We start from the raw sequence: 16,449 nt of genomic DNA on the forward strand, positions 1-16,449 counted from the left end.
TTGGTAGTGTAAATATATCCATGCCACTCTCTCACTTTGTCCCAGCTTACCCTTCCCCCTCCCGGTATCCTCAAGTCCACGATCTAGTACGTCTGCATCTTTATTCCCGTCTCGCCCCTAGGTTCTTCTGACCATTTTCTTTCTTTTTTTTTTAGATTCCATATATATGTGTTAGCATACAGTATTTGTTTTTCTCTTTCTGACTTACTTCACTTTGTATGACAGTCTCTAGGTCCATCCACTTCACTACAAATAACTCAGTTTCATTTCTTTTTATGGCTGAGTAATATTCCCATTGTATATATGTGCCACATCTTCTTTATCCATTCATCTGTTGGAAGCAGCTTTTAAGCTCTTCCATTTTAGGACGATGAACCCGTGTTACCTAATTATAAATTATTATCATGGATGGGGTAGAACTTCCCTTGGTGAAATGGATTTAATTTGCTAAATAAAAATGTGTGAACTTAATGACTCTTTACCAACTTTTAAATCAGATGGGCAATCTATTATCTCTCACAGCAGTCTTCTAAAATTCAATGACATCTGGATTTGGAAAAGTAGAATTCCACAAAGAGAAACTTATCTTTCCACAAGATAAAAATAATTGACTAATGAATTATTTAATACTATAATTAGCACTCCATTAGAACCTATGAGTAATTTTATAAGTAATTACCCTTCATATCAGCTTTATAGGTCTCACTTCACATGAAGAAACCAGGGTAAATGGGAGTCAATGTGGACGAGGCAAAGCAAAGTTAAGTAGGGCTTGAATCTGAACTAAGTTGGTCTTGCCTTTCTGCCTATTCTTTTCACGACTTCTCTTCTTTTCCTACCCTTAGTGGGTACTTGTTTTGCAAAGTACTATCTTTGGCGCCTTATCTCCCTCTGCTCAGCCTTGGGAGAGCTCTTCTAGTGTCATGGTTTAAGGTGTAACATGGATGCGTAGTTACCATATCTTGACTTTTCTCCTGAGCTCCAGGATTCTGAATTTCTAGCTCCCCATTGTTTTTTTAAGCCACAAATAGAATGGAGTCTAATAAGGCCTTTAGATATAGGTTCTTAAGGCACCTGGAAAAACAAAAAATCATTAAATGAGACTCAGTTCAGGAGTGCCTGTGTCAGGGAACCAAACTCAGAGTTGGAAAGTAAAGTGGAATTAAGTGGTTAACTGAAAACAGAAAAAAAAAAAGTTATCTGTATATTCTAAAATGTGTGAGTGATAGGTAAGAAGGATAAGCAAATTACTTGCAAAACAGACTTTTCAGTTTCCTCCTGGATGCTTATCTTATAAGTTAATTTGAGAAATAATTTTAAGTATCACTTTTATATTAAAGAGAATACATCAGTTTAGAAAATTGAAGTTACAAAATTTTATGAAAGAATCAATAACGGTTGAGATGTTATACTTCATTTCCAAATGTAAAATATAATTTTTACATGGCTACCATTAGTTACTATATGAGGAAAGAAACTGCCATATTCAGGTATTAAAAATAATTGTATAGAGTGAAGAATCCCGAACTTGCTTTCATTATAAGGAATGGAATTCTCTTTTAAAGAAGTTATAATTTCCTATTTTGAATCACAACTGAGGAAGAGAATGATTATTTCTTTTCTCTTTGGAAAATTTAATACTTTCGTATAAAGGATATGTCATTAGTGGCAAGCCTGGGAACATGAGAGGAGAGATCACTCTGAGCCTTTAGATCTGTTTTATTTTTGCCATAGTTAACAGTAGACTTGATGTTTGTGATAATAGCTTTAGAGAAGTGTAGAAAATTTTTATCTTTGGTCAAGATAAATTTGTGGTAGTCAATGATGTTAGCTAATTAGATAGTAAGATCTTTATTTTTAGGGTAAATCAGGCAAATCAATGTTCATCCTTTTCCAAACTGAAGTGGGTGTTAAGTTGTAAAATAAAGAATTTGCAGCTTGTATAAGTACTTTGTTAGTCATAACATTTCATGCTCATGAGAAATAATGCAGTGATAACAGGAAACATATCTTCTAATATTACCCTATAGCTCCTAATATATAATCGACAGCAAATATTAAACAGGGCAATTAGAAAATATTAAACAGTTTATAAATGTCGTGTGTAAACTTTGAAGAGAAATTATTTTGTTTAATAGGGCAGTTTTATTTTTATTTTTTGGAATTTGTTTTTGGATTTTCTAATGGGGCTTAGAATCTTTATGTAGAGTTTTTGTTGTTTGACTTTTTGTCCCAGAAGATCTAGAGTTGTGCAAAGTCATTGTGATGATTGAACCCAATTCTGATTCATGTGATTGAGTTGATAGACGAAGAAATAATGGTAGACTTTGTCACAGATGAGAAATATTAAACACTAATATGGGCTCTGTAAGTCAAATTTATATGGGCAAATAAAATGGGATATTTCTAAAGATATTTAATATGGAAAGTTGAGATGGTGTGCCCCAGTTCCTAGTTCAAGTATAGAAAGAAATGTCATTGGACTCAATACTGTGGCCTTTCAGAATCAGATGATACCCTCTGCTGGCTAAATGTGGGATTGCGTTTAAAAATGAATTGCTGAAAAGAAACTGCATTTCCAGAGAGACACATCAAGAGGGCTTGAAAATGGGCACTCCAAGGGAATTCATGACAGGCCTTCCCTGCCATATGTCAGCACCCCTGATGAACAAAATAGACCAAGAGAATCCCCAACCAGACCCTTTTGTCTACATGGATGATTCCAGTATGAACTTCGAGGTTGATTCACAGATACCAACTGGTCCCACAAAATGGAAGAAGCCTCACGAACGCACCTCATTCACACACACACACAGCATGAAGAGTTGAAGGCTCTGTTTAGCTGTAACATGTTTCCAGATAAAAACCTCCAGAGAGAACTTGTTTTAAAACTCAGCCTACCAGAGTCAACAGTAAAAATTTGATTTAGGAACTGGCGGTTCAAAAAGAGGAAGAAGCAACAGCAACAAGAGCAGCAATCGGTCCTTCCAGCCAAGAATGTGCCCACAGCATAAACAGTCCTCATTCTTTTCTCCCTGCAGTTTCAGATTCCTATAGCTCCCACTCACCTCAGCCCTTAGAACCTTTCCATTGGGCAGGGGGCTCTGGCATCACTGAGATTGCTACAAGTGATGTCCAAATGTAAGATCCTCAATTGGAGAGGCGAGTGGCCTCAGTTCCTGCTTTGTACTCTGATGCCTATGACATAGCACAAATCATGGAACTGTACAGTTTTCCTGATGAGGATGAGATAGCCAGCTCTTCTTTCCACTCTCTGTATTAGTATCTCTCACCGACAAGGCCCAGTTAGAATAGAGTTCCTCTCTTAGCATCTTTGCTGATCCAGCTGTAGGTTTATCTCCTGGGCAAACCTGCTTCAGTATGACAAACTGGAGCTTTGCAGCCTATAGTCTGAGAGACAGACTGGAATTCCAGAACCCTTCCAGTATGGTATACTTTGGATGTCTCTGATCAAAGTACTAATAAATATCAGACGGTATAGGAAAAGGATCTTCTTGCATCTTGTACATGCTCTTGCCTTTGTCTGCTTTTAACCCAAATATCTGGCTCAGTGTTGCTTTGATTTCCATGGAAATGTTGTAAAAACTAGGAGTTTCCTGCAAGTATAGCTCAGTACTACACAGTCAGCCCCACAACTCTCCCTGGAGAGGCCTTCCTAGTCCCTTCGATGGCCAATGAGACTCCAAAATTCCCTCTTCCTAAAACTATCTTTGACTTTTTAAAAGGTCAGTAGCCTTTAGGGGTCATCCACTTTTAATGGCAGGTTTATAAACTTACATTTCCAACAAACTTGACAGTTAAGCTAATTTTCCAGCTATATGATTAATGAACAAAATTAATGGCACTTCTCAAAATAAGTACCTCTCAATGAAAAATATAAAGTATCTAGGAATTAACTAAGAAAATTAAGACATCTGTACCAAAAAGTTTAAAACTTAATAATGGACATTGGAAATGTTTTGAATAAAAGACATTTGAAGCCATAAAATAATCAATTTAACAGGGTTAAAGTCATATAAAGCATGTTCTCCAAACACAATGGAATGAAAATAGAAATCAATAGCAGAAGAAAATTCAGGAAATTCACAAATATATGGATATTAAAAAGCACACTCCTAAATAACCAATAGATAAAGAAGAAATTAGAAGGAAAGTTAGGAAATATGCAAAGATGAGTGAAAACAAAAACACAATATACCAAAACTTACGGGATGAGGCTAAATCAGTGCTTACAAAGAAATCTGTAGCTGCAAAAGCCTTTATTTAAAGAATAAGATCTCAAATCAAACTTTTTTTAAATAGGAGAGAAGCTGGCATAGTTATATTAATATCTATCCAATTAAACTTTAAGGCAAAACATTTTGTTGGAAGTAAAAGTATATTAGGCAAGGATAAAGGGAACAATTAACCTGAAAGATACAATAATTCTGAATTTTTATACATTTAACATATTCCCAAAATATATGAAGTAAAAATTAACAAAACTCTTGGGGAAACTTAACAAATACATGGTCATAATAGATGATTTTATCCATAGGTCAAGTGAATAAAAATTTCATATGGGTAGAGATTTTAACTGTACAGTTAATAGGCTTGATTTAATGAAAGTATATAGATTTCTGCATTCAACTGGTAGAGAATACACTTCTTTTCAAGTGCGTAATGACTACATATTAGACCATGAAGCAAATCTTAACAAACTCAATAACATACAAACAGCATTCTTTGATCATAAGGCAATTTAATTAGAAGAAACTCCAACCTCTCCTGCAATTTAGAAAGTAAAAAGAACATTTCTAAGCAATTAAGCAAGCATGGGAGAAATTATGTGAATAATCTGGTAGCATACATTATATAATAACAATAACTGGATCAGCATTCACTGGGGAAAAGTATTAGAGATAGTGGCAATAGCAGGTTTGAACGTCCTGTTACCCATCACATTCTGGGTCATCACAGAGGGATCTTGCAGGGCAAGACTGCAGACCTACGGTAGAGACATTGGCCCTTAGGTTGTGAGGTTTTTTGCTTATTGGTTTTTTAAAAAAATTACTTTTGATTTTTTTAATAGTCTTATTTTTTAGAGCAATTTTCATTTCACAGCAAAATGAGCAGAAGGTACAGAGATTTCCCATATAGCCCTTGCTCCAACATACACACAGCCTCCCCCACTATCAACAATCCACACCAGAGTGGTACATTTGTTATAACAGACAAACCTACATTGATACATCTTTATCCCCTAAAGTCCATAGTTTACATTAGAGTTTGCTCTCAGTGTTGTACATTATACGAAAATTGACAAATATGTAATTGTCATGTATTCACCATTACAGTATCATATAGGAGGGTTTCACTGCCCTAAAAATCCTCTGTGCTCCACCTATTCATCCCTCCCTCTCCCCTAATCTCTGGCAACCACTGATCCATGTCTCCATAGTTTTGCTTTCAAATCAGTAACTTTTCACCCTAAGAAACTAGAAAGAGAAGAGCAAAATAAATCCAAAGCAAGGAGAAGTAAGGAAGTAAAGGCTAAAGTGGAAATAAATGAAACAGAGAATAGAAAAACAATAGAGCAAACCAATGAAATCCAAGCAAGCTAGATTGAGAATAAGACGAAGAATAAGAAAAAGAGGGAGAAGAAGAAGAGGAGGAAGAAGATGAAGAAGGAAGAAGATGAGGAGAAGGGGAAGGGGGAGGGGGGAGAGGAGGGGGAAAAGGAAGAAGAATCAAATTACTAGAATCAGAAATGGGATGTAACTACCAACCTTACAGAAATAAAAAGCATTATAAATAAATACTATGAATATTATGAAAAAAAAGTGGCTTTTTTTGTTTTAAAAATGGGGCTGATTGTTGTATAAAAAGATTGAACAGTGCAGAGTATTGTAAGGTAATATAGGAAAAATTATGAAAGTGAAGAATGAAGCCAATGTATCACTTAAATAAATATTTTCCAAGTAAAACTAATATGGAAATACCCATAATTGAAACTTCCTAACCCAATGATCTATTTTTTAACAATGGAAGTAGGTCACAGAGAAGAAACACAGCAGGGGCAAAATATATAGATCTCCTGCCCCCATCTTCAATAAGAGATTTGAATAATCCAAGATATTTAAATTACTTTTGTTAGTTAAATTACTATTGTAAGAGTGATTGGCAAATATCTAGAGGTGAGATAAGAACTGCTTTTCTCTGGGTACCCTGACCTAATTTCTGGTAAAAATAATTGGAATAGTCTTAAGTAATTTAGAAGTTTGATAGGTACAGGGAAGTATCATTTAGCATGTTTGTTTTAAATTTTTTCTTTCTATATTTTAAATTCTTAAAGTCTGTTTGGAATTTACAGTGTTTTGGGCACATAATGACATGAAAGTTATGTTTAAAAGCTTGAATTGGACAATATGTTATTGTTTCATTGCAAACTTGAAAAATATTATTTCAATCTGATTCTGTTTAATGTTGCCTTTCACTGGTATGTTGCTTTAAGAGCACCCATCCCCCTTTCCTGTTTGAGGCGCTGTGTCCTGTCAGTCATCCTGAAATACACTAGGGTGCTTGTCAGGCTGTTTGCTTACAAATGCATCTCATCATAAGCCAAATTGTGAGCCATAACAGTGGCACTGAATTTCTAAACACAAGAACTTGCTTAGACAGTTGGTTTAGTATCTGTATATGGGCAATACTCTGTCCTGCAGTAGGTGAGTGAAGTGTCAAACTTTTTAAAATCAAACTTTGCTATAAGGCAAAATCCTAATTATAGATTATGTGTTACTTGGCTAGATAACTTTGGGGGAAATTAAAGGACATTATTTCTATAAAATGGGATGAATAGAAACTACTATGTTGTGCATTTATTACTTTTATAACTAATTTTCCTTTTAACAACACTAAACTCTAAACTACTTTATGAAAGTTCCAATTTTATGTATACTTTTCCAAGTAGATTAGCAGGCATTTCAGTTTTAAATAAAAATGTGATTCTCTTACATACTTTTTCTTTCACGTCAATTGAGGCAGACTCAGTTGAGCAGAGGCTCAGTTCTGGTATTTGAAGTATTTATTAGTGGCTTTAAAAATAGCGCTGAAACAAATTCTTGTGTGCCAATGCCCAAGCTATAGTAGTTTTATATCAAAGCACTTAAAAATTCCTTCTCTGTAGCTGAGCTATTACTATTTGAGTAACTGTATACAAGACACTGGAAGCTTTACATTCTTTAGACACAAAATTTACGCAGCAAGCAGGTTCTTTGTGCAAACAATTTAATTTCTATTATAGGCCTCTAAACTTAAATTGTGCTTGGATACTTTTCCTGTATTTTCTGTATGCAGCCCTAATATTTTTAAAAAGAGAATTAATAAAACAAAAAAATAGGAACTTGTGATTTTGATACTTGTATGTTTAATATGGTAGAGAATAGTTAAGAGGCTGCAAGTAGTTAAAGTTTTAAGGCTTTATCTAGGGTAAATGAGAAGAGATTGCTTTTGCAGATACATGGAACGATTGTCTATTTATTCCTTACCTTGTTCTAGAAAGGATTTAAGGTGACTTACAAGGCTATGTGAAATTCAAGAAAGGATAAAAGTAGAGTGAAAGTAGAAAGAAAAATATGTATGAGATATAAAACAGAGCCAGGAATAAGGCTGAGCTGCAGCAGTTCTTGACTATGGTTTTATGACACTGGTGTATGATGGATTGATGGGAGAGAAAATATAGGGTTATATATAGAAATCTTATGGGGGAATTTCATGCAAACTAGCTATCTCCCTTACCAAGGGTGGCAGTCCAGAGTGGGAGAAGTATGTTGGACAGTGAATATTAAATATACTTTAAATGTCACTCGTATTTTGGTGGAAAAAAAGTGGAGAACTGCTGCCCTTTTAACCCACATGCTGATTTATATAAGCATAAGTGTGGCTTTAAGTTTTCTAGGAGCAGAATAAAATTTGGTCTGTTACTTAATTCAGAAGAATGATTAAAGAGGCGTAGTTTTTTGGAAACAAGAAGTTATTTAAATAAGGTCATATATCTACATATTAGAACAGACATGATCAAGCCCATGTTTAAAATATATCTGGCAATTTTGTATGAATCTATGAATCTAGTCCTGGTATTTTTAAATTTTTCTGAATAGGTTGTTATTAGCTACTTTCCTTCCTTACTCAATTTGGTTATAAATTTAACTTGAATTTCAACCTCTGTTCGATCACAATTAATTGGATCAATCTAACTTGGAAGAATGTTGTTGGGTAGGAGGAAGGAATTCAGAGGCAGGACTTCTTAATGTACTTTGATCTTCAAATACTCAAAAACCAACTACTGTGTTGAAGACGCTGGACTTGGTGTTGCACACCCTGCTAAACCTGGCTTGTATAAGTGAACAAAGTTAAAAACTCACTGCTCTCACCCAACACTATTGAAAAGGGACAAAACTGTAGCAGTTAAAGTTTTGCTAAGGATCTTCAGTGATATTTTCAGATATTAAATTAACATGATGAGTCAGGGCCAATCATTTGGCTCCATTTAAAAAAATATTCCGTTGTTAACAATAAAATCAATAAATGATTATCTTTTTAAAAAAAGCACAACAAAAACAAAGAAAATACTCAAAGCTTTTATGTTTGTAGTTTTGTAAACACATATGCAGGTTGACTTAGAGTTCTTGCCAGAAAAAATTATCAGTCGGATAGATAACACATCAGCTGCATGGGATGAGATTGTGGATAACCTGGACACACATATCTGAAACCTGGGAAGCAAATATTTTTAAGAAGCTAAGTAGGATTTAGGCACCAAATAAACTGAGTGATGTACCACAGTGGTCAAGGATGCTTAAGAAAAACAAACTAGCTTTCGAAATCATTAGTTCAGAGATCCTAGTGAGAGATCCATGCAAAGAGCTTATAGAACCAATGGATATCAGTAGATTCTGTAATTATATAGTAAATGAAGTAATCGAGAAATATTTTTTGTGTCACTGGGGTAAGAGATAAACAGAAAAGTTTTTAGAAGTCAGATTTATTAAGGAAAAATTTATATGCATTAAATTCACTCTTTATAAGTTTACAGTTTGATGAGTTCTGACAGTTATACACAATCATATGATCACCACCGTAAACAAATAGAACATTTCTATTTGAGTCAATCCAAAGTTTCCTTGTGCCGTCTGCAGTTATCTTCTCCCTTAACCCTCAGTCACTGACAACTACTGATCTATTTCCTGTCCCTATATTTTTGCCCTTTCAAGAATGTCCATATACGTGGCATCATGCAGTGTGTAATTTTGTCTGACTCTATCAGTTAGCATAATACTTTTGTGAGATATTCATGTTGATGCCTGTATCTATTGTTCATTTTTTTCTTGCATAACATGTGACAGTATAATGGTATCATAAATTGTTTATTTACCTGTTGATGGAAATCTGAGTTGTTTTCAGTTTCTGACTCTTGTGAATAAGGCCCCCATAAACATTTGCATATAGGTCTCTAGGTGGACATATACTTTCATTTCTCTTGGGTAAATATCTAAGGAGTGGAATTGCTAGGTCATAGGGTGGGTGCATGTTTAACTTTATAAGAAATTTCCAAGCTGTTTTGTAAAGTGGCTGTACCAGTTTTCATTTTCACTAGCAAATGTGTGAGATATCCAGTTGCTTCTCGTCTTTGCTAGCTCTAGTATTGGCAGTCTTTTAAATTTTAGCCATTACAGTAGGTGTGTGACCTACTATTGTGACCTTAATTTGCGTTTCTCTAGTGACTTATTTTATTTTATTTTTTTTTTGCGGTACGCGGGCCTCTCACTGCCGTGGCCTCTCCCGTTGCGCAGCACAGGCTCCAGACGCGCAGGCTCAGCGGCCACGGCTCACGGGCCCAGCCGCTCCGCGGCATGTGGGATCCTCCCGGATCGGGGCACGAACCCGTATCCCCTGCATCGGCAGGCGGACTCTCAACCACTGCGCCACCAGGGAAGCCCTCTCTAGTGACTTATGATGTGCATTTTCACGTGCTTATATGTCATCTTCTTGGTGAAGTGTCTTTTCAAATATTTTGCCCATTTAAAAAACTGAATTTTTTTAAAAAGATTTTGATTTTTAAGTATTATTTATATTTTCTGGATACAAGTCCTTTTTCATATATGGGTTTTAAAAATGCTTCATCCCATCCTTCAGCTGTGGTTTGCCATTTCATTTTCTTTTCTTTCCTTTTTTTTAAAAAAATATTTATTTGGCTGCATGGGGTCTTAGTTGAGGAATCTTCGTTGTGGCACGTGGGATCTTTCATTGCGGAGTGTGGGCTCTTCCTTGCAGCGTATGGGCTCCTCTGTAGTTGTGGCGTGCGGGCTCAGTTGACCCGTGGCATGTGGGACCTTAGTTCCCCAACCAGGGATCGAACGCACATCCCCTGCATTGGAAGGTTGATTCTTAACCACTGGACTACCAGTGAAGTCCCTGCCATTTCATTTTCTTACCATTGCCTTTCAAAGAGCAGAAATGTTAAATTTTGTTGAAGCAGTTTATTGATTTTTTTTTCTTTTATGGATCATGCTTTGGATGTATCTGAGAAACCTTTGCCTAACGCAAGGTTACAAAAATTTTCTCCTATGTTTTCACCGAGAAATTTAATAGCTTTAGGTCTTATCTTTAGCTCTGTGATCCATTTCAAGTAAATATTTGTATATGGTGTGGGGAAAGGGTCAAGGTTCCTGTTTTATGAGTGGCTGTTCAATGATTTCAGCACCATTTGTTGAAAAGACTACCTTTTTTCCATTGAGTTACCATGACACCTTTTTTGACAATCAATTGTCCATTTAATATTATGTCTAATACATGAGTCTGGGTTATCTCACTTTTGGTAATGTTAAAATTGATCACTGCATTCATGCTCTGTAAGCCTGATTCTCATAGTTCCCTGTTAATCAGTCACTTAATGATTTTAGCCTTCATATTGGTAATTGTATAGCCTATAATTTTTTAAGGGGTTGTAAGTGGTGGCTTTATCATTCTATAATTATTAGTTTTATCAGGTGGGATCATGCTATAAAGTACCCTTCCCTTATTATTTCATTAGTCAAAAGTATAGTTCATACCAGAAAATCAGGAAAATACTTGATTATTTCCCATTGTTTATCAATTTTCAGAAAAAGAGGATGGTGTTCTAGCAACTTTGGAAGGTGACCAATGAGTTTTTTTTTTTTGAATTTTTATATGTGGGATATATTTCAGAATATTGTAATTTTTTATTCTTTTGATGCTCAAATTTTCCCATTTTTGGCCATTGAGAACCCCTTTAAATTGTTTACTAAGTATTTTGACAAAACCCAAGTGAGCCTTGATTTCTACCACAAGAAGATGTTCTAGGCTCATTTTGTACATTTCCTGCACTAGATCTTCAATCAGCCTTTCCACTGAGGAGCCTAAGTCTTTTTAGTGGAAAATAGTATATAGGGAGCATAATCTGTGCACCAGGTTGCCATTGTTGCCCAATTTTTTTTTTTTTATGTGAACATAGCTAGGAAATAGATTTTTTTTTAGGAAGGGAAAAATATGTAATGAGATCATATTGATATTTCCAATTCAAAATAAGATTATAGGGCTTAATATAAAATTTTTGATTTTATATTTATATCTTTTTTCTTATTTATTTATATCAAAGTATAGTTGACTTACAATATTAGTTTCAGGCGTACAACATAGTGATTCAAAATTTTTTAAAAAAATACTTATTTATTTATTTGGCTGTGCCAAGTCTTCATTGTTGCACACAGGATCTTCATTGTGGCATGTGGGGTCTTTAGTTGCAACATGTGGGATCTTTAGTTGCGGCGTGCAAACTATTAGTTGTGGCATGTGGGATCTAGTTCCCTGACCAGGGATCAAACCCAGGCCCCCTGCATTGGGAACATGGAGTGTTAGCCACTGGACCACCAGGGAAGTCCCTCAGATATTTTGTAGATTATACTCCATTTGTAGTCATTATGAAATATTGGCTATATTCCCTGTGCTGTACAATATATCTTGTAGCCCATTTATTTTATACCTAGTAGTTTGTCGCTCTTAATTTCCCATCCCTATCTTGCCCTTTCCCTGTTCCCACTGGTAACCACTAGTTTGTTCTCTATATCTGTGAGTCTCTTTCTTTTTTGTTATAGTCACTAATTTGTTTTAATTTTTTGATTCCACATGTAAATGATAACATACAATATTTGTCCTTCTCTGTCTGACATTTCATTAAGCATAGTACCCTCTAAGTCCATCCATGTCGTTGCAAATGGCAAAATTTCATTCTTTTTTAATGGCTGAGTAGTATTCCATTGTATTTATATACCACATCTTCTTTATCCATTCATCTGTTGATGGACACCTAGGTTGCTTCCAAACCTTGCAACTGTAAATAATTCTGCTATGAACTTTGGGGTACATGTATCCTTTCGGATTAGTGTTTGCATTTTCTTTGGGTATACACCCAGGAGTGGAATTGCTGGATCATACGGTAGTTTTATTTTTAGTTTTTTGAGGAAACTCCATACTGTTTCCCACAGTATGTAAACTGGTGGCTGCACCAGTTTACATTCCCATCAACAGTGTACAAAGGTTCCCTTTCTCTACATCCTCACCAACATTTGTTATTTATGTTCTTTTTGATGGTAGCCATTCTGACAGGTGTTGGGTGATATCTCACTGTAGTTTTAATTTGCATTTCTCTGGTGATTAGTGATGTTGAGCATCTTTCATGTGCCTGTTGGCCATCTGTATCTCCTTTTTCTCTTATGCTGGAAATCTTATTTCCTAATAACATGAATATAATTATTTATTTGCTTTAGCCTGATGTGTGTGTATACACATGTATGTATACATATATAATAAGAATATATATATCACACATAAATAATAAGAATACTAAGTGTAGTTTAAAATTACTTTGAAATTCTTTTTGTCCTGGAGGATATCCCTCTAGGATTAGAGTAAAAATACTGTTTTTGTTTGTTTGTTTTTTAACTTTAAAAAAACTTTTTTTTTTTTTTTTTTTTTTGCGGTACGCGGGCCCCCCACCGTTGTGGCCTCTCCCGTTGCGGAGCGCAGGCTCTGGACGCGCAGGCTCAGCGGCCATGGCTCACGGGCCCAGCCACTCCGCGGCACATGGGATCTTCCCGGACCGGGGCACGAACCCTCGTCCCCTGCATCGGCAGGCAGGCTCTCAACCACTGCGCCACCAGGGAAGCCCTAAAAAAACTTTTTTAAAATTTATTTTTCATTGAAGTATAGTTGTGTACAATATTATATAAGTTTCAGGTGGTTCATCATTTTTGTAATTCACAGTTTTTAAAGGTTATACTCCATTTATAGTTATAAAATATTGCTTTTATTCCCTGTGTTGTACAATATATCCTTAAAGCTTATTTAAAAAATACTGTGTTTTGAAATTCCTTGAAATTATTTCTGAGTGTTTATGAAGCTAATGTGAAATACAGTTAAGGTTTATTTTTTTTGTTTACTTCTGATTTTTCAGGATTGATTTAAGAGTTAATTGCTTTTTACTTACGTAAGACATTTCCGTGGCTCCAACGTCAAAACTCTAAAACTAGGTATATTCAGAGAAGTCTAGCATTCATCCCTGTCTCCTCTGCTCTGTTCTTTCCCTCGTCCTGAGGACAACAATTTTAATTTGTTTTTGGTTTATCCTTCAGTTTTTTTTTTTTCTGGTTGTTGTTCTTGTTGTTTTACTCAGCCATAAAAAGAAACGAAATTATTTGTAGTGAGGTTGATGGACCTAGAGTCATACAGAGTGAAGTAAGTCAGAAAGAGAAAAACAAATACCGTATGCTAACACATATATATGGAATCTAAAAAAAAAAAAAAAAAAAAGGTACTGATGAACCTAGTGGCAGGGCAGGAATAAAGACGCAGACATAGAGAATGGACTTGAGGACATGGTGGGGGGAGGGGGAAGATGGGGTGAAGTGAGAGTAGCGTCTACATACATACACTACCGAATGTAAAATAGATAGCTAGTGGGAAGCAGCAGCAGGGAGATCAGCTCCGTGCTTTGCCACGCCCACGCCTAGAGGGGTGGGATAGGGAGGGTGGGAGGGAGGGGATATGGGGATATATGTATGCATATGGCTGATTCACTTTGTTGTACAACAGAAACTAACACAGTATTGTGAAGCAATTATACTCCAATAAAGATGTATTAAAAAAAAGTATAAGCAAGAATGCAAGCCTTTTTGCAGTCACAGCTTTCTTTTGTAAATGTAGTATAACTCCTCTCTTTCCTTCATTAATACTTATTCGTATACATTTTTTGGTTCCTCTCCTTTCTTTTCTCTCTCTCTCTCTCTTTTTTTTTTTTTTTTTTGCACTTTTTATGTAGTGTTCCCATTACTGGTATTTGTATACCACCAGATATTTACTGAAGAACAGTGTACTAGGGAGGGTCAGGCTTGGGCAGGAGTGAGTTGAGGTTGTTGGCAATTTTTACTTTCCTACCAAAGTTGTTATGTTTTTGCTCCTAGGAACATTTTCCTTTCATTGTTTGATGCTCCAAAACTCAGTGTGCTTCATGGTAAAGTCCTTTAAGTCACAGACTATTAGCACTATGAACTGATGATTTAACATCCCTCTTTCCTTCACTCTACTTGACCTTGAGCAGTTCCCCTGGCTACATGGGCTTAGTCACAGACAGAAATGGCATGTCATCGTGCTAATCCTGACTTCTCACTTTGGTGATTCTACAGTCTCAAACTGGGTCTTTCAAATAGGGGTATCCCCTTTGATTACTGTGCCTATCCATGCCCTATATCTTAATTCTCTAATCAAAGGACGCTTGGACAGGAATTTCAGGGTCGTGGCACTTTTATAGAGAAAATTATTTCCGGTTGAGGTGTGTATAGACCTTCACTTTCCTTTTAAGAAAATTTAGTCACGATTTCATTTTATTTATTTATTCGTAATTTGGGGTAATACCAAGTTTCCTTTAAGATGGAGGAAATTTTGATTTTGAGTTTTTCTGTATTCCATTAGTTTTGATGGAAGGAAGTGACATAAACATGCATTTATTCTACCATACATTATAATAAATCCTAGGAGATGGTAGGATGATGATGATGATTCTCTTAGAGTTCTGTATAGTATACAGAGTAAAGCATTGCTTACTTCTACCATGAGTGTGTATGTGCTTGTGTGTGTGTGTGTGTGGTGTTTATTAAGATGTAAAGAGGGTTGTTTGAGTTGAGGTTGAAAAGGTGAGGAAGTATTTGTTGAGTGGCTGTTGGGGAGGAGTACTCCAGGCAGAGGGAACCAAGTGAACAAAAGTTTAGGGGAATGAAAGAATACGGTCCATTTAGAGAACTTCAAATTCTTTGGCATGAATGGAATACAGGGAGGAGGTGTGTCAAAGACAAAGAAGCTGGAGAGATAGGGCAAATTGCCTGGAGTCATTCAGTGGAGCCTGAACTTTATAATGTCCAGATGAAGAATCATTGAGGGTTTTAAGCAGGGGGTTGGTGTAACATTATCTTATTTTATATTAGAGACATCACTCTGGGAATAGTTTGGAGGGTAAATTGGAGGTTGTGAAAAACTAGAAGGGGGACGACCAGTTAGGGTATCATTGCAAAGTTTAAGTAAGTCTAACCAGGGTTGAACTGAGGAGGTACCAATGTGAATGGAGAGGAAATGGTCAATATAAGAAGAGTTAAGGGGGCTTCCCTGGTGGCGCAGTGGTTGAGAGTCCGCCTGCCGATGCAGGGGACGCGGGTTCGTGCCCCGGTCCGGGAAGATCCCACATGCCGCGGAGCGGCTGGGCCCGTGAGCCATGGCCGCTGAGCCTGCGCGTCCGGAGCCTGTGCTCCGCAACGGGAGAGGCCGCAGCGGTGAGAGGGCCGCGTACCGCAAAAAAAAAAAAAAGAAGAGTTAACGAAGTAGAAGCTGTGTGACTTTTCCACTAATCTGATCTGAAGAGAGAGTCAGAGTGAAAAAAAATATTCTGGGATGACATTCAAGTTATGGGCTGGGTGTGGGTGCCCACTGTGTGGTGATGTCATTAATCTAGATCAGAACTGAAGATGGTGGTAACAGGTTTTGAGGAAGAGATCATGGAGTTGAGTTTTGAGGTGCCTGTGAGATGGCCCAGTGGGAAGTGGATCTGGGGGCTCTGAAGCTCAGGTGAGAGGTCTGGACTGTTGAATCAGAGGCTGTAAGTTGAACTGAAACTCTAGGATGAGATTGTTCTGAAAGAACAATATAATGTGGAGCAGAGACTAGCAGGTAAGGGATGGATCCTGGGGTTAAGACCCCTAGTTAACAGGAGTTAGTAGATAAGGAGGAGTAAAAGGGTTGAGGACATGGCGGGGGGAGGGGGAAGATGGGGTGAAGTGAGAGTAGCATCTACATATATACACTACCGAATGTAAAATAGATAGCTAG

General features: G+C 36.5%; 1 protein-coding gene and 1 pseudogene across 3 annotated transcripts in view; both read left to right on the top strand.

The window, feature by feature from the left end:
* The window catches only part of CTNNA3 (catenin alpha 3), a 1,725,986-nt gene that overhangs the window by 64,325 nt on the left and 1,645,212 nt on the right, over positions 1-16,449 (top strand). The window contains exon 1 of one of the 3 annotated variants that reach the window (XM_059054940.2): positions 6,619-6,725. The exons of the other annotated variants lie outside the window; for them this stretch is intronic. The gene's annotated coding sequence lies outside the window, so the exon portion shown is untranslated. Of the gene's footprint in view, positions 1-6,618; positions 6,726-16,449 lie in introns of those variants that run through there. 3 annotated transcript variants of the gene reach the window in all.
* Positions 2,608-3,310, top strand: LOC131751325 (arginine-fifty homeobox-like; annotated as a pseudogene).

This window comes from Kogia breviceps, chromosome 2 (assembly GCF_026419965.1).
Source record: "Kogia breviceps isolate mKogBre1 chromosome 2, mKogBre1 haplotype 1, whole genome shotgun sequence".
NCBI classification, from domain to species: domain Eukaryota; kingdom Metazoa; phylum Chordata; class Mammalia; order Artiodactyla; family Physeteridae; genus Kogia; species Kogia breviceps.